Source organism: Pelmatolapia mariae, linkage group LG12 (assembly GCF_036321145.2).
Source record: "Pelmatolapia mariae isolate MD_Pm_ZW linkage group LG12, Pm_UMD_F_2, whole genome shotgun sequence".
Taxonomy (NCBI): Eukaryota; Metazoa; Chordata; class Actinopteri; order Cichliformes; family Cichlidae; genus Pelmatolapia; species Pelmatolapia mariae.
This window is the reverse complement of record NC_086237.1, coordinates 35,527,859-35,546,333: the sequence shown is the minus strand read 5'-3', so window position 1 is coordinate 35,546,333 and position 18,475 is coordinate 35,527,859. Positions and strand designations below refer to the sequence as shown.

General features: G+C 42.3%; 1 long non-coding RNA gene across 1 annotated transcript; it reads right to left on the bottom strand.

Moving 5' to 3' along the window:
- Positions 1 to 13,298: 13,298 nt before the first annotated feature.
- On the bottom strand, positions 13,299 to 16,133 carry LOC134638898 (uncharacterized). The gene is made up of 7 exons (XR_010095296.2): positions 16,012 to 16,133; positions 15,249 to 15,360; positions 14,835 to 14,937; positions 14,572 to 14,723; positions 14,422 to 14,454; positions 13,942 to 14,125; positions 13,299 to 13,484 (listed from the first exon to the last, which is right to left on the bottom strand). It is a non-coding gene; the product is annotated as an uncharacterized LOC134638898 (long non-coding RNA).
- Positions 16,134 to 18,475: the final 2,342 nt, after the last annotated feature.

Here is an 18,475-nt window from a genome sequence, read left to right as displayed (position 1 = left end):
GTGGAAAATACTGTCAAGTTGCCTATAAAAAAGGTCTGTTTGAATTTCCTGGTTTTGATGTGGTGGTCTGGACGTTCTGTTCTGCATTACTCGAATTTACTCCCACAGTCCAGACATGCATGTAAGTTTAAATAATGATTCTTATTGGATGTAACTGGCCCCTGTTACCCAAAGATGGATCTCTCTCTTTCCTAGCATCCTCCCAGCACGGGGTCCGCTGCATGGCTCTGTGTTCTCCATTTGGATAGGTCTTGGGAGTCCTCTGGGGCTAGATCCACTGCACGCACGCTCCAGGGTCGAGTTGGAGAGGTGTTCTTGACACCGATTTCTCCTCACTGCGCATGATGTGTCCATACCACCGTAGGCGCGCTTCCCTCATCTTCTTTTCGGCTGGGGCAACTCTGAGTCATTTTCGAACACCTTCATTCATCACACGATCCAGGCAGGTTAAGCCCACCATCCACCTGAGCATCTTCATCTCCATAGCATTGAGGATCTGCTCGTGTTTCTTGGTGGTTGACCAGCATTCCGCTCCATATAGGGCCACCATATAAGGTATAACCTGCCATTAGGAGAGGTAAGTGACGGAAGTGACGGACAAGGTAAGCGACTCATGTTGTAACTGACGTCAGACGCCGGAGATTTTGGCGGAAAATTAAAGCGAATGGTAGTTTAGATTTGAATAAATTCCTTTAAGCTTCAGTATAACCAAATACACTTATCAATTGTCTTATAACTAACAACATTTGTCTAAATCATCTCCAACACCCTGGAGAACAACGGGGAGAGTTTAGAGGCTCTCCAAGATTACATTGATCAGTACTTCCAGGATCTCGTGATGAAGAAGGCTCAGAGTGCAGCTTCCCCGGCCAAACCTGACACGCCATCGTCGAAAAGACTTCGCCCGGCAGATTCCCCCGGCACAACATCGCCAGCCGGCAAAGATATTGTCGACATACTGGAGTCAATCGACCAACGACTGTCCAGTTTCGATGCAAGGCTGTCCTTGGTGGAGATTCTTCACCGGGAATTTAAATCCTTGCGAGAGTCCCTGGAGTTCAGCCAGCAGCAGGTGGAAACGCTCGCTGCTGAAAATGCCACGCTAAGGGAGTCGGTGAAATGTCTCACAGACAATGTTACTCAGCTAAATAGAGAAAATAAAAAAATAAAAGAAACAGTTATTAATCTACAAGCTCGTAGCATGCGTGATAATCTGGTATTTTCTGGTATTCCAGAAGCCGCTGGAGAGGACGCGGAGACCACGGTAAAAAGCTTAATCAAAACCCACCTGAAGCTGCCCGAGGACACGGTGAAGAACATCGTCTTTGATAGGGTGCATCGCCTCGGCCCCATTCGGGCTGCGGCCGGGAGACCACGTCCTATCGTGGCCAAATTCGGCCACTACAAACAAAAGGAACAGGTGAAAAGCCGCGGCAGGGAATTAAAAGGAACGGACTTCAGCGTGAACGACCAGTTCCCCAAAGAGATCCTGGAACGACGCAGGGTCCTCTTCCCAATCCGACGCAGCTTTATCCAGAAGGGCTCCCGCGCTGTCATCGCTGTGGACCGGCTGTACGTGGACGGACAGCTTCACCACGACCCCGACATCACTCCGTGGCTGTATTAACTTCACACCAGATAAGAATCCGCTACACCCTTTCCCCACCCACTCACACTAACTTGCATTAACATCTGTTTAACTTACTAGTATCAAATCACATCTTAGGTGTGATTTCATAGCAGAATTAACACCGTCACTCTCCGTCAATGGTTTGATCGGAATGTTTCCGGATTTTTTTTTTTCTTCTCGTTTTTTGTTCTCTTTTTTCCCCCTCTTGTTTTTATGCTGCTCACCCTTGTCCTTGGTTTCTTTCTTTCTTTTTTCTTTCTTTCACTGCTTCGATCACCTGCTTCCACACTCATCCACAAACAACATCCTTTATTTGGACACATACGCACAGCACGATCACGCACAGCCATGCGCTCAACGGCAGCACATTTACATCAGACAGCGCACACAGTCGTATAGGATACACACACTTAAACCAAGCGTACTCATATTAGTAAATATGCACACACATAGTCAGACTCAGGGAGCATCTCACCACACATTTTTTCTCTCTCCCCCTCTTTTTATTTACGAACAAGTGATGTATTCTCTCCACCTGTAAAGCGACACACACAGCGCACACCCCTAGTTATACACAGACATCTATGGGTGCACTAAGATTCGTTACATGGAATGTAAATGGAGCTGGCTCCAGAGAAAAGAGGTTAAAAATATTTAACCAACTCAAAAAACTACAGGCAGATGTTGTCCTTTTACAAGAGACCCACAGACCTCTTAGAGGTTCGAATGAACTTAAAACACCTGAGTTTCCTAATGTGTTCTCAGCTTGTTATAATTCTAGACAAAGGGGAGTAGCAATTTTAATCCATAAAAAAATTAATTTCACAGTACTCGATACAGTTATAGATCCAGAGGGCAGATTCTTAATCATTAAACTATCTATACTTGATAAAAAGCTATGTATTGTAAGTGTATATGGTCCAAATGTTGATGATCCCTCATTCTTTTACGGTTTTTTCAGTGCACTCTCCGAACACTTAGATGGCACACTTGTTCTTGAAGGCGACCTCAACCTTGGACTAAATGAAGAAATGGATAGGCTCAATACAGCAGGAACTCAGCGTAATTGGCAGTCCATAAATATAATCAAACAGTATATGAGCGACTTTGGTCTTTGCGATGCATGGCGCTCCCTTCACCCCACCAGTAAGGAATATACTTTTTTCTCACATGTCCATCACTCCTACTCTCGTCTGGATTATTTTTTGGTCAGCAGCTCACTGCTGAGGGACATTTCAGACACTGAGATTCACCCTATAGCTGTCAGCGATCATGCTCCTGTATCTTTAACACTAATGCACAAGAATAATACTACGCCTAGTAAAAACTGGAGATTTAATACATCACTGCTTAAAGATGAAGACTTTATTAAATATTTTAAAAAAGAGTGGACTTCATATTTAGACTTTAATGACACTCCCGGAACATCAGCTTCTGTTCTATGGGAAGCAGGGAAAGCTGTGATGAGAGGTAAAATAATTTCTTTCTCATCACATAAAAAGAAAAAAGAAAACAAAAATATCCAGGAATTAGAAAAAACCATCAAATCACTAGAAGAAGCCTATGCGTCCGACCAAGATCAGGCAACATTGAACAAAATACGCAAAACAAAACTAGAATTAAATGAGATAATTGATAAAAAAACAAAATTCTTAGTACAAAGACTACGCTTACAAAATTATGAACATGGTAATAAATCCGGTCAATTTCTAGCAAACCAGCTAAAAATAAATAAAGAAAAAACAACTCTATGTGCTGTTCAAGACTCATCTGGGAATACAGTATATGACCCGAAACAAATAAACAACATCTTCAGGGATTTCTATAAAACGTTGTATTCACCACAAATAAACCCATCTAAAAAGGAAATTGATCAGTTTTTAGACAACATAACTCTCCCAAAATTATTAGACTCTCAAGCAATGGCATTGGATTCGCCACTGACACCAGGTGAACTCCAGGAAGCCCTGATAAGTATGCCCAATAATAAGGCTCCAGGTCCAGACGGCTTTCCTGCAGAATTCTACAAAGAATTCTGGACGATTTTAGCCCCAATTTTTTACAGAACGCTGTTGGAAATCAAAGAAAATGGCAGACTCCCATCAAATATGAATTCTGCAAACATTAATCTCCTGCTAAAACCAGGCAAAGACCCTGTATATCCCTCAAGCTATCGTCCAATATCCCTTATAAATGTAGACCTTAAAATAATCTGCAAAGCTCTCTCGAAGAGACTAGAGAAAATAACCCCCCTCTTAATTCATCCTGACCAAACTGGTTTCATAAAAGGTAGGCACTCATCAACAAATACACGTAGATTACTTAATTTGATAGACTACTCATACAGTAAAAACCTTGAAACTACAATATTTTCTTTAGATGCAGAAAAAGCGTTTGACAGAGTTAACTGGAAATTTCTATTTGCAACTTTACACAAATTTGGTTTTGGATCTTCTTTCATCAGCTGGTTAAAAATATTATATAATTCCCCAACAGCTTGTGTCAGAACAAATGACCAGACATCCTCCAGCTTCTGTCTCCTGAGGGGCACCAGGCAGGGATGCCCACTCTCCCCTTCACTGTTTGCAATTTTTATTGAACCACTAGCAGCAGCAATTAGACAGAATTCAGTAATTAAGGGCATAAAATGCAAGAACGTGGAACATAAAATCAGCCTTTATGCGGATGATGTGCTACTCTTTCTCCAAAATTCACAAACCAATATCTCTGGGGTGATTGAATTGATAAACTCTTTTGCAAGAATATCAGATTACTCAATTAACTGGTCAAAATCTACAGTCCTTCCGATTAATTGCTCCTTCCATAATTCCTCTTCTACTCCACTGCAATCGGGAAATATAAAATATTTAGGTATTAATGTTTCTCCCAAGCTTGCAGATCTAACTAAATTAAACTATATCCCACTTTTAAAGAAAGTAGAAGGCGATCTGGCTAGGTGGAAATGTCTACCCATATCACTTATGGGAAGGGTTGCCGCTATAAAAATGATGGTCTTACCAAAAATAAATTATTTATTCTCAATGATCCCAACTAAACCGCCACAAGATTGGTTCAGATCTCTAGATTCATATATGTCCAAATTCCTTTGGAAAAATAAGCCCCCACGTATAAGCTTAAAAACACTACAAAAGACCAAGGATAAAGGAGGATTAGAACTACCTAACTTTCAGCACTACTTCTTAGCCAACAGGCTCCAATTTATCTCAGGATGGCTAAAACATACCCTCTTAGATGAACCTTGGCTAGATGTAGAACAAGCACTTTGCAATAATCTAGAGATTTCAGATCTACCATTTATCAGCTCAAACATTCAACGACATGAATGCTTCAAAAGCGTCAACATTAGCTCCTCTCTGACAGCATGGTGGGAGTTTCTGAAGTTGACAGAGTCTTCATTAATCCCATGCAAACGTACACCTATCTGGAACAACCCTGACATATTACAAAACAATAATATGATAAACTTTTCAGATTGGAGTGGTAAAGGAATCAAATATTTAGAACATATACTAGAAGGAACAGAATTTATTTCATTTGACAGACTAGTTACACAATATGGGATCAACAAGAAAAGATTTTTAGAATATCAACAAATTAAATCCATAGTAAAAAAGAAATTTAAACCGGGTCAAGTTGAACTACAAACACCACCAAGTGTGGTTCAATTTCTTACTCTTAAAACCCCCAAATTACTATCCAAAATATACAGAATGCTTTCTAAAATAGATGAATCAATATCACTTCCTATTGCAAAATGGGAAGCGGATTTATCAGTTAACTTAGACCAAAACTTCTGGTCTCAGATTTGCTTAAAAACCTTTCATCTAATTAGAAATCCCAGTCTTCAATTAATTCAATACAAAATACTACATAGAGTGCACTATACAGGTCATCGGATGTTCAAGATGGGCTTTACGTCTACCAACAACTGCTCACACTGCCAAACCAATTCACTGGACAATTATATCCACGCTCTTTGGTTCTGTCCACCAGTTCAGAAGTTTTGGCGTGAGATATGTGAAGACTTATCGAAGTGTCTGAAATGTAACATTCCAACTTCTCCTTTAGTGTGTTTGTTGGGCAGCTTAGATAATGTCACTTCAGAAAAGAATATAGCCCACATGGTTTTCACTGCCCTATGCATAGCCAAGAAAACAGTCCTCATGAACTGGAAAAATAAAAATAATCTTAATTCTAACCAGTATAGAAATTATCTATTAGATTACATTAGTCTTGATACAGCCTCTGCCACCACATCAGATCAATTGCTCTGGGCTCCTTTGATCAGCTCCATCACCTAGTGGGGGTGGGGGGTCATAGTTTGGTCCCACCTTTACTGTTGTGATTGGTGTGGGGGTAGGGACAGGCTTAGGGCGTCGGGGGGTTCCCCAGGAGCATCTTCCTTGGGGGACTCAACCCGGGGTAGCGGTCATGGCCAATTAAGGGCTCTGTTGGCTCTTAGGTGACGGTTTCCTCGTGGCTGCGTGCAGCGGGGCTAGGGGAGGGTCTGTGCTGACGGACGTGGGTTACTGACCTGGTAGCCTGGCTGCCCCTGGGTGGGTCCGGGACGGGCGTGAGGTTCTGGGGGCGCTCCGTCTCTGGGCTGGGGCCCTGGCCGGGCCTCGGGGGCTCGGGTCCTGGTTGGTGTGTTGCTGGGTATATGGGGGCCCAGTCCTGGCGCAGGGCGCCGCCAGTGCATCGAACCACCTGGGGGACTCTTCAACTGGTGGGGGAGGTTGTCACATCTTGCAGGAGCTTTCCTCTCCTCAGGAATTCTCTCTGCAGGAGGGGGAGATATAGGAGAGGTGGAGGAAGATCTCAGCCTGGGCGTCTATTGTCTTGTGTAGTCTGGAAGATGAGTGGATGATGGGGTGGGTGCAGTTTTCTCTGTAGTGGGGTCGGGTGGGCTGTCCCGGGCTCTGTGGGGCCGGGCGGCGCTGCTGCACTGGGCCCTGGTCCGGATGGGCCTGGGCCCCCTTTCCCTGGCGGGTTGCAGAGCATGGGGGTGCCTACTGGGGTCAGCGGGGGAGTTGGCCCCAGGGAGGGGTCACTTGCCCCTCCCTTTCTTCCCTCCCCATCTCCAGCTGCCTCCCTCTTCCCGCTCCACCACAATCACCCACACATGCAGGGCCTTGGGGTAGGGGTGTGTCACCAGGGTGCAGAGGAGGCATCCCCCCCCCTCTGTCCCCTTCTGGCTGCCTCTGCCTCAATTTTATCTCACAACTTAGACATTCACATTACTCACACTCTCATAACACATACATATAGGATCTTGGGGGTGGGCTCACAACACGGACTCCAAATTACCATCAGGGTGTACACCTCACCCCTGGCGTCGTTGCCCACCTCTCAATTTTAAATACACGTAGACATTGAGGGCTATCAGGAGGGGCTATGCGCTTACCTGCTGCTCTCTGGCAGGTAGCTCCATGCCCTCCTGGGTTTTAATTGCACCTTAGAACACATATACATCAACACTACATATGAGCGGGTAGAGGGAGGTTTGGAGTCTTCTCACACCCCCGGTCTCTGCGGCCTGCTGGAGCGGGGGGGCTAGGAGGAGGAGTTGGCCGTCCGACTGGGGTCTGGGGTGTGGGGCCTCCCTGCTGCTGCGGAGTCGGGGCAGTCTGCTTCTCCCCACTGCAGGGAAAAGGGTAACACCACCTGGGTCTGGGTGCAGTTTCCCCCTCCAGGGGCAAGGGTACCTAGACCCGGTTCTTAGAGTACGCTTGGGGAGTGTGATTGTGTGTACAGCGTCTCTTTATGTCTGTCTCCACGTTGGTTGAGTGTGGAGTAATTGCCTATGAGAGCATGAGGGTGGGAATGGATGTTTGTATTTGAGTGTGCCTGTATGTCTGTGTCTATATGTCAGGTTGGGTATCAGACGCCACCTCTCTGGGGACATCTCAGGCCCTCCAAGGTTTGGAGGCCTATCTCCCCCCACCACTTCCCCTGCCGGTGGCGGACGCCCTCAGACATCGATGCGTTGGTGGTTCTTTGTGTCCAGGGGTGGGCGTCCGGGTACACACCGGCTCACTCCTGGGTGGCTGCTTATCGGGGCCTGGAACCTGGGGCTCGCTCGGGCCACTTCGGGGGTGGGGTGCCCTCGGCCTCTCGGCCTGGGGCTCGGTCACTCAGGCACAGCTGGCTGCCGGCGGAGCTCACGGGCACGTCACTGCAACCCCCCCTGGCTTCTGCTCCGCGGCTGCTGAGTGATCCCTCATCTGGGACTCTCCTCAGCTCTTTCTGGGACAGTGGCGCGGCTGCCCCTCTGTTGGTCTTCCTTGGTCTCTTGTGTTCTGGGGGCCTCTGGATGTCTGGAGTTTTGATCTCCTCCATACCTGCTTCATGCCCTGGAGGATGGGACTGTGGCCCCCCACACCCTCTAGCAGATCATTACATTAAGGAACCTTTTAAATACAAGCGCGCTCATGCTCACAGGTGTACACACAGGTGATCACACACACAAACTACACCCTTTTTGGCTCCTACCTCAAAGCACACTGTGCGCTGTCGATCTTACGTGCTGCACAATAATGTTTAATATTAAGTATGTAGTGTTATATTCCCATATATCATTGTGATGTTGTTTATTCTATTACTCTCGTTTTCTTCTGCTTGTTTTCTTTTTTCTTTCTCAACAGGTGATCCAGGTGATCGATATATGTATTTTTTGTCTGCTTATTTTGTTGGTTTTTGTTTTTTGCCCTTTATCCCCGTCCCTCTTCTCCGCTGTGCTTTTTTGTTTGTTTGTTTTGTTTTTCCCCCCCTCTTTCTTTCTCCCTTTTCTTTTCCCCTGTCCCGTATCTAGCAAGTAAAAAAAAAAATAAAATAAAATAAACAATAAAAGGTAAATCAAATGGACCATTACGGCAAGGCTGGGATGGTCCATTTGGTAAAGTAAATCCGTTGGGCATCTTTCTTCGCCTTTAGACAATAATTCTGATGGCAAAAGAACCAAACGGGACAGGTTTAAAAAGAAAAAAATAAAAAATAAAAAAATAACCTGCCATTACCCAAAGATGGATGGGCAGATAAAAAAAGGATGGGTGATTTAATCCAATGATCTATTTTCCCAACAAGCAATCAGCCCCTGATCGCTGTTCTGACACTCTGGAAAAGTAGGATAAAAGATTAACAACCTAAAATGTTTCTCATTGGTGTCCAGTGTTGGGAAGGTTACTTTTAAAATGTATTCCGTTACAGATTACAGAATACATGCCCCAAAATGTATTCTGTAACGTATTCCGTTACGTTACTCAATGAGAGTAATGTATTCTGAATACTTTGGATTACTTAATATATTATCATGCTTTTTACAACTACGTGAATGTACTATTGCTGTGATTTATTACTGTTACTGAAGGTCCACAGCTCCGAACCATAGTAAAGGCTAATACGTCGGGTTCCGTGTCGGGCTCGTAGCCAAAAAATAGCTTTACTTTGTTGTCTGGGTCAACTTTGCTTGCGAGAGACAAAGAGAGGCGTTGAAAGGCTGCTCCAACGGAACTTATTGTTTCAGAGGAAAACACGAACACAGTGTACAGTCGAGTCTTAATAGCGTACTTACAACTGGGCTCGTCAGGCACTCTTCTTGGCTGCAGTGGTTATTATTATATTTACATGCTTCCAGCTCCCGTTTCTGCTTGATGACAGCCCGTACTTTTCCACTCTCCTTTTTCTTCCTCCTCGCGCTCACAGACACATAACGTGTATGGCAGTCCATTCTCCCTGCAGCACGGACTACACTGGACTACACTTTAGACCGATAGAGATTGAAAATGTGATGTCATTCAGGGGTAAAACCGCAAAGGATTCTGGGAACCCGTGGCAAGAGGTACTAGGGCACCCAGGCTTTCAATTGAAATCAGTTACACAGCGATAAAAAGAAACACAAAAAATGGCAAGAAGCTGTTGTATTATTAACTGCAATAGCCGGTCGCATGACAGCCACAGGAAGCCGACGGGTAAAGAGATCGGTTGTTATCGGATTACGTCGTTGAAGAGAAATTGCCATGTTTCTGAAGTAACAAAGAGCCGACGGATGGCCTGGATTGCAGCCATTCAAAGACCAAATATAACTTCCCAGTCTGCTCCAAGCATTCCCACAAAGGTCAGTGTTTTGTAGTAGTTAACACGTCATTTTTCATTACATAATTGGTGATATGGGTTACAAGCAATTCTGGCGCTGAACAGAAATTGTCATGCTATACTCCTTTGTTTATTGTGCATAAATAGTGAATTGTCCTGACAGAATATTGCGTTTCGCTTCTGTTATTACCACGGTACATTGACAAAAACGTATACTTTTATTCACAGGATAAAACAGGTTTTTTGTATCACTAATTGCCCAGTACGATTACAGCGTGCAATATTATTGTCACTGCTACATTTCTGTAATGCCTACCAGAAATTTCCACTACTAATTAATTACCATTGAGCTCAAAGGTCCTATTAATAAACGGTTAACGAATGTGTATTTATGAAGACGATTTGTGAGGTAAACTTACCTTTGTTCGTATGATGGTCTTTCGTTCTACACGGTGCATTTCAAGGTCCTGTACCCATCCGTCGGTAAACTGTACCCGGGCTTGTGTATGTGTATGTACTCACTCCAAGAACCGTATAATTATAAATATGAGCATGGTGAAAGTTGGGCAGCACGCTAGCATTTTTTGTCCACTCTGTGTGCTCGTAAGGGTCTGACCCTTTCACTCCTTTGACTTTTCCTCGTATCTTTTCTTTGCCTTTTCGTCGAGTCTGTCTTTGTACGGTCCGGCATTATTCTCCTTCGTTTTGTACATTCCTTTTTTGGGGGGCAAAGAAAAACCAAGAAGGTATTGGAACAGGAGAATGAACGTTTTGCGGTGCTGCAAATGCTTGCGTTTGATGCGGTACTTGAATTGTTTTGCCACGAGTTCCCGGCATGCAATGCGCGAAAGTCACGTGGTCTGTCAGTCTCTATACCTGTAGCATTCTGCCTTAGCACAACAACAACAACAAAAAGGCGCTCTCTCATCCAGGAAACACGCAGAGAGAGCGTCACCATGTAACCATGGCAACCGTAACGCTGCCGCATGGAACAACATAACATAGCTGTCAAACAAAACCCAAACAGTCCTGACCCGCCACAACATGAAACAGGAAAGTACCGCCGTGTAATCCATTTATTTCAACAAAGTAACTGTATTCTAAATACCACCTTTTTAAACGGTAACTGTAACGGAATACAGTTACTCATATTTTGTATTTTAAATACGTAACGGCGGTACATGTATTCCGTTACTCCCCAACACTGTTGGTGTCTAACTGGAAAAAAAAAGTTTTGGATTAGAACGACATCTTTGTTTGCTAGTACTGTAACCTGCACTATAGCTGTAGAGATATACACGTATGTGTAATAGTCCAAAGGTTGGTAATGTTTCTGACTTCTGGTGATATTTTAATATCCTGCCTCCCCACTGTTTTCTTGTCTGTGACCCCTTTGTCTCATCTATGTGCTTGTCTCTGTATCATGGTTAGAGTGAATCGTCTTTTCTTGGTATTAATTTTGTAATATTTGTTTTTTTTGTCTATCTTACTTTACTTTTCTCTTGTGTCTTGTTTTACCTCCTGATTGTGCCTTCTTCCTCACCTGTTTCTCATCAAGTGACAACATTTTTGTTTTCAGGCTTGGAATTTGTGTATTTCTGGTTTTCAAAAGCAAACATTAAAGGGTTTTTTTTTGTTTGTTTGTTTAATTTCCTCTTTTGAGTTTCATGCATGCTGTTCCTCTCCTCCATAGTAGCATCGTAACTTTTATTCTTATTGTTTATCTTTTCTCTAACAGATCTACTCTGAAAAAAAGAACACACATCATCATTGATGGATGTCTTTGGGAACACAAAGCATACTTCAGTGAGAAACTGCAAGAAGCAATGACAGTTTAAACACAAACAACATAAAATTTGATCTTAAGCTACACACATTGACACATTTAACATTAGCGTAAAATGAATTACATTAGCAAGTTAAGAGCACTGTTATTCTGAGGATATAGTAGAAAATAATCCAGATGCTGCAATAATGCAAGAATTCATATGAGCAGTGACCTGCCATTTAATCAGCCAGAGACTTGCTTTAAAAAAATGGTTATAGAATACAGAATTTAATCAGTATTATTGATTGGCCATAAAGGATCACAAGAGATATAATGTGATGCAAGTCATCTGTCTCCTCTGCTATCAGCTGTCACTGCTTCCCAAACTAAAACTCAGAACGCATGCCAACTGCAGTGCCTGACAAACATTTGGAATATTCATTAAAAAGTCGTGAACACACTGTGACTCGGAGGGGTGTCACCTTACCACAAATTACTGCAAGTTCAGTGCAAAAGCATCCAACACCTTCATAAAGGCCATGGCACTGACCAGCATGATGGCACTAATAGCCAGTTACGCACTAATATGCAGCTAATATTTTCCACTCATTGCTTTTCCAATTCTTGCAGTTTTGACACAAAAACAACTTCTGAGGGTAATCATTTTATATGCCGTCAGTCATTTTGGGTCATCTTCTGCCTCTGCTTATTATCTGTGTCACATATGGCATTGCTGTGACACCCAACTCTGCCATTAAAAGCATATGAAAAACTCTGTGTGCTCAGTCTAGCTTTGAGTGACTGTTCCAAATGATGTAAGCAATCATAGCTAATTTAATCGCATTTTTTGTAGTATAGTGTCATGGTTATAAAATTTGATGTAGACTCTGTGATGACCCATCTTGAAGACTCGAGCCGAGAGTTTTTGCCATTGCAATTTTGGTGAAACTGAATGTCATCTTTACTTCTCAGAACAGATGCATCTTTTACACAGTCTTTGCATAAAATGCTTAAATTTACAGCAGAAATACGGAGGACATGCATATTTACAGCCCTGTACAAAAGATCTATAATTGGCCAAAAATACCTTGACCAAATTTTACCATCTTTTATATACAGGTTATGGGTTTTAGTTGGTATTGACATCTGTTTTTTTTTTCTTCTTTTTTTTAAAGAAATAAACAACATACCTCATGCAAACAAAGCAGTCACAGCAACAGAAAAGAGAAAAGAAAAATAACAAGGCCACTGCACATAATGGATTAAGTAGGACATTTCCATTCTGCTCCATAGTTTGCTGACACCAGCAGTGCAGACAGTCTCGCATGATCCACAAACTTTAAAATAATAACAGCAAGGTAACAAAATTGGAGAAAAAAAAAGCTGTGCAATGATTCAGAAGAGAAACACCTCTCCCGTTCCTTATAGTCGGCAATAGCTTCCCAGATAGCAAGGAAACATTGAAACAATGTTGAGTCAATATCAGGCGACGTCATTGAAGCAACGTTGAAGTGTGACGTTGACCCAACATCACTCTTGCACCCATTTTTAACGTTGAAACAACGTCAGGTTTTGATGTTGAATCAATGTTGAAACCTGACATTGATTCGACGTTATATTTTCTAACACTGTTGACATTGAAACAATGTCAGATTCTGATATTGAAACACTGTTGAGATATGGTATTGATTTTCCACCTCTTTCGCACAGTTGCTTTTTATTGAAAAAAACAAAAAACCAAAAAAGGTCAATAGACATGTATCATTTGCAAAATACTTTATTAAAAGACAAAGTTTCCTATTTACATTTCTATGTTTCACGTCACTTTTTATTATTTACTCCGGGATGGGGATGGATGATGGGCGTCCTGCGCACCACCCGTACGATCTGGAGCATATCTGAGCCATTTCTGGACTGCTTGAGCAAAGACCAACTCAGACATAGAGTTCGCCCCTACCTGCTGCGCCAGGCCATCTAGGACAAAAAATAGACACACACACAAAAAAAGGGAATTAGAGCACATGAATAAGCTCTTGTTAATTGTCTTCAGCAGGGAGAAAGTATGTAAACTCCTAGGCTGATAAACATGAAAGTCACCAGGCGGAAATCAGCAAACTGCCGCATTTGATTCCCAAAGAGCTATAAGCTGAAAATGCGATATGTCTTAGCATGGTGTGCCGTGTATCCTTTAAAAAAAAAAAGAAAACATGGGTCCTCGGGCTGTACAAAGTGTACAACCCGAGGACAAAACAAGCCGAAGACCAAAGACTCCATCTCCAGATTAACCGGACATGAAAGTCTTGTTATTAAGAAAGACAAAGTAATATAGCAAAAAACAGACATAGGAAATGTGAAACACACCCAGCACATCAATTGATCCCTTTATTGTTCACTTTAGGCTCATAAAACTACAATAAATGTTAAAACTTACCAAATATGCATCTGCACAGCGCTGTCTCTTTAAATGCCCTTTTTTGCTTTGTCTGGTCCTTGGTATTTTTTCCCTGCCCAGTTGAGTACAGAGGCCAGCTCCTTTGTAATGGCATAAACCATTACACGGCGGACTCGCACCTCCAGTGTGGTCCAGCAGCACCAATCAACGCAAAGCGTCTCACCTATAGACACATTTTATGAGATGGAATTAGCGAGTCTCATGTCTTAAATGTGTATGCAAGTGTTTACTTCATGTAATTGATGATAGAAACATGTCATTTAGTTTTCCCTAAAGCCTGATTTTCAAGTCATACAAAGAATAAACCAAAGTATTGGCAGTGCAATGTATTTCTATTCCCTTGTGTTGGATATTCATTTGTTAGTTCTTGTAACTGCTAAAAGTGTTTACTAGTTTTTGCCTGTCACATATATTTGTTATACCATGTAAACTGTGAAATTCCAAGATTTTCAAACTTGCCTTGTAATAGTGGCTTCACAGAGTCTCTGGAATCTACAGAAAAAAAAAATCACAACAAGATGACATTCAGGAGTATAAATTAGGTTTTTTTTTTTAGATAAGAGTACAATGACATTGTGATGCAGCTTTAAAGCTTTTTTAAAAGCATACCATCTATAGGGAAGACATCAGACTCTGCATGCTGGCGAGATCGCAAAGCTGTGTCGGTTTGTGCCGGAGTGGCGAAAGGTGCCGGAAGCTGGGTGGGGCATTATGATGGTTGCTATCAGTGGGCTGGGGGGCAGACTGCGGAGTGATGAGGGCTGTTTAGAAAAAGATAATTTTTTAAGTATTTAAGAATACAGACAACTTGTCAAAAAAGTTTCCTTGTGTCAGACACATATGTACAAAGACACTAGACAGTATTTTATTACCTGGTATTTTCACTCGAGGGGCCTGGGGAAACCGTTTTTTTGTAGGCTTTCCCCACAATAAAACTCATCCTCTGAGTCCGTATATGTGTACAGGGGATTTGGTCTAAAGAAAAGAAATTAAAAACGGTCTTAAGTAATTTTAAATATGCTTTTGGCATATTGTTTCCTAAAGTTAGTTTGATTTCTAACAACACACACAGGAAACAGAGACGTGCAAGAAGGTACAGTATACAATGAATTTTTGAAGTGCACAAGTGTACACGGCTTTGCATTTTTAAAAAGTTTACAAACTTCCACTTTTTGGACTATATTATGTGGCGATATTGCAGTATGCAAGCACCACAGATATGTATAAAAGACAAGATCATAAATTCTTAACAATCAAAGATATGTTTGTGAATAAAAAGGTTTTACTTGTGCTTTCTTTTAAGACTGGTCTGGGTTTCTTCTTCGGACTGAAGGTCAGACGTATCACAGCGTTCACGTGGATATCTCTGAAGACTGCGTTCTGCTTCGTGAAATGTGCCTGGAAATACAAACACAATGTACGGCCAGACATACATTACGTGTGGACAAAAGGTGCAAACGCATAGAAAAATCAGCGGTTTCAAAAATACGCTGGTACGTGTGGACGTAGCCTTATTCATTATTCAAGGCACAAACGGAAAGTCATGTACGCGTGCAACGTAAAGTTAGGTGACCGTGCAACGTACAGTCACGCATGCTGCGTGAGCTTTGAAACTGAGTCTAAAGTTTTCGTGTGCGCATTGAAGCGAGTGCTCTCCAATCATCAAAAGTAACAAAGTCATTGAACACGTTTATACAGTTAACTTTACGTTTATCAATCATATATCACAGATTTAGAATTGTTTGTAGTACTAAGCAACTACAGAGCGAAAGTCTGGGTCAAGCGCCGAGGCGACGGCAAGAACAAAGGAAACCTCGAAGCGTTAAAGCTAGCTTTGTAAGGGAATATAACGAAGAAATTATGAAACGAAAATGTTTTCTTTGTTGATATACTTTGTTCGCAGTGCAATTTATTTGTTGCCAGATTGTAAGAAGTAGACACAATTTAAAAAACTTGTTAATGTACAACATTAACAAGTTTTTTTTTTTACTGTTATTCAAATGCAAACATGGAAATACCGAGTAGGAAAAAAAAATCATTCATTCTTACCTTATACTAATCGTGGTGCGGGCCAGTGCAGTGCATGAACTGATGCCTTCTCCGGTCAATTCCGCTGAGAGTAAATTAAATGTCCCGCTCTACTGTAGAAGACAATGAATACCGGGGGAGGGGGGGGGGGTGTACCAATGTGAGAGGGGTGCTGCGGAATAGTCCAAGTGATCGCTGCTTTAATTTCCCGGTCAACTATACATAAATTGCACGTAGACACGATTTTTTAAAGCTGGTGAACTAGACCAAGTCATTGATAACAAATGAACAATAAATCTACTTTCTCTGGTACTTTATACCCGATCAGTTGCAATGCAATTTAATGCTCAACTACAAATCGATGGTTTTTGATGGTGACCGGAGCCGAATGATCGTCAACTATAAATAGACGTTTTCTCGATGTTGTTGTTGTCACCTGGTCGACTATAAATAGATCAAATATCAATGACAAAAAAACAACGGTGAATCAACATCGTTACAACGTCTCTATAGTAAGACCGTCGGTTTACCACAGTATTTCAATGTTGTTACAACATTGGCATTTCAACCCCGACCATATACGACGGTTCGGATGAAAAATCAACATAGATTCAATGTCGTCTTGCTATCTGGGTTTTCACACAAAGTAAGTGGTCTGTTTGACTCTAACACAGCAACTCACTCACTTTACCACATTAGAGCTCCATTTACACCCTCTGCTGCTCCTCACCTGCTCCCAGCCTCCCCAAACCACTCTGTGACGTGAGGCGGCCATTACTGATGTGATGCTAGGTGAGGAAAGTGTCTGACACAAACATTTCAAAAACATGGTCACTGTGTTGTATATTACCCGCTAGTGCGCTGAACTTCGCTCCATCAAATGCTAAGAGAGAGAAGGGGAGAGCTGATACACTTATCACCTGTCACAGCTGCTCGTGGTCTGGTTTGACGAAAAGCTGCACTGTAGGCAGATTTGAATGCCAAGCACACCCATCTTATAGGTTGCGGAAGAGACAATTGTCCTGTATGGAGATACATTATAGAGATATATAGATATATTTGAATTTTTTTAATTTAAGATTTTTAAATTTTTAATTGAATTTACTGTCCCCCACATGGGCTCAGTAGGTTGCATGATACACAATCAAATTCCCACCATGTGGACAAATGGAAATATCTCTGATGACTGTTATCAGTTTTGTCTTGTTTTTCTTCATAATAATGAGGAACAAACACGGTCTTTAGGTCTGTTTCAGTCTTCATCAACTCTTAAAGCTCCTCTGGTTCTTCTGGTGCTTAATGCTCCATTATGGTCATCAGCAAAACGTTAACCTTTTCGTTCTGGAGTTTAGTGCCGCACTGGTAGTGTGAAACCAAGTTAACGGAGCTATTTGTAGCTCCGAAAGCTGATGAGACTAGTGAGACTACATCAAATAGTAAAGCCAAGAGCCAGTCAATGACAATTAAATAAGTGACCTCACTCAGATTACTTTAGATATTATGTTGTTTTAAATATGCTAAACATACAGCTGTGGTACAATTTATAAACAGAAAATTACAGATAATGACAAAGACAATACTGATGGTCTACATTACATACATGGCAAGAATAATATTATATCCAGATACCATACAGACGTATTCTTCGGATTAATACAAACCACACACCAACAATGCAGAGGCATGTCCTCCTTCACTAAACTCACTAATCCCCTCTGTGGTCTTCCTCCTTTCCTCCTGCCTGGGAGCTCCACCTTTAACATCCTTTGTCCAATACATCCATTATCCCTCCTCTGCACATGTCCAAACCATCACAGGCTTGCCTCTCTAACTTTGTCTCCAAACTGCTCAACCTGAGCTGTCCCTCTTCATTTCTAATCCTGACCCCATTCTGGTCAGTCCCACCTATAATCTTAGCATTTTCAGCTCTACCATCTCCAGCTCTGTCTCCTGTCTTTTGGTGTCAGTGCCACCATCTCCAAACCATACATCGCACCAGGTCTCATAGCAGGCCATTTTAAAAATCTTCCCTTCTAACTCTTGCTGCTATCTTTCTATCATAAATCACTTCTGGCATTTATTTCTACCCTGCCTGCACTTAGTTATAAACTCTATTTGTGCACTGTCTGTTTGTTTGGGTGGTTGACCACATGTATTTAAATCCATCCACCTTCATTATCTTTAGTCCTTGCATCTCCATGCCCGCCTCCTTTTCATTCACACATGTGTTCTCTCTTGCTTCTGATTTTCTCCATAGCATAGTCCTACATCCCTGTTCTCACTAGCAATCACAAAGCAGTCTGCGAAGATGATAGTCCACAGAGACTCCTGCCTCACCTCATCTGTCAACCTGTCCATCACCACTGCAAACAAGAAGGGGCTCATAGCAGAACCTTGATATAACCTCACTCCCACCTTGAACCCACCTGTCACTCCAACTATATACCTCACTATTGTCTCACTGTCCTCATACATGTCTTTTACC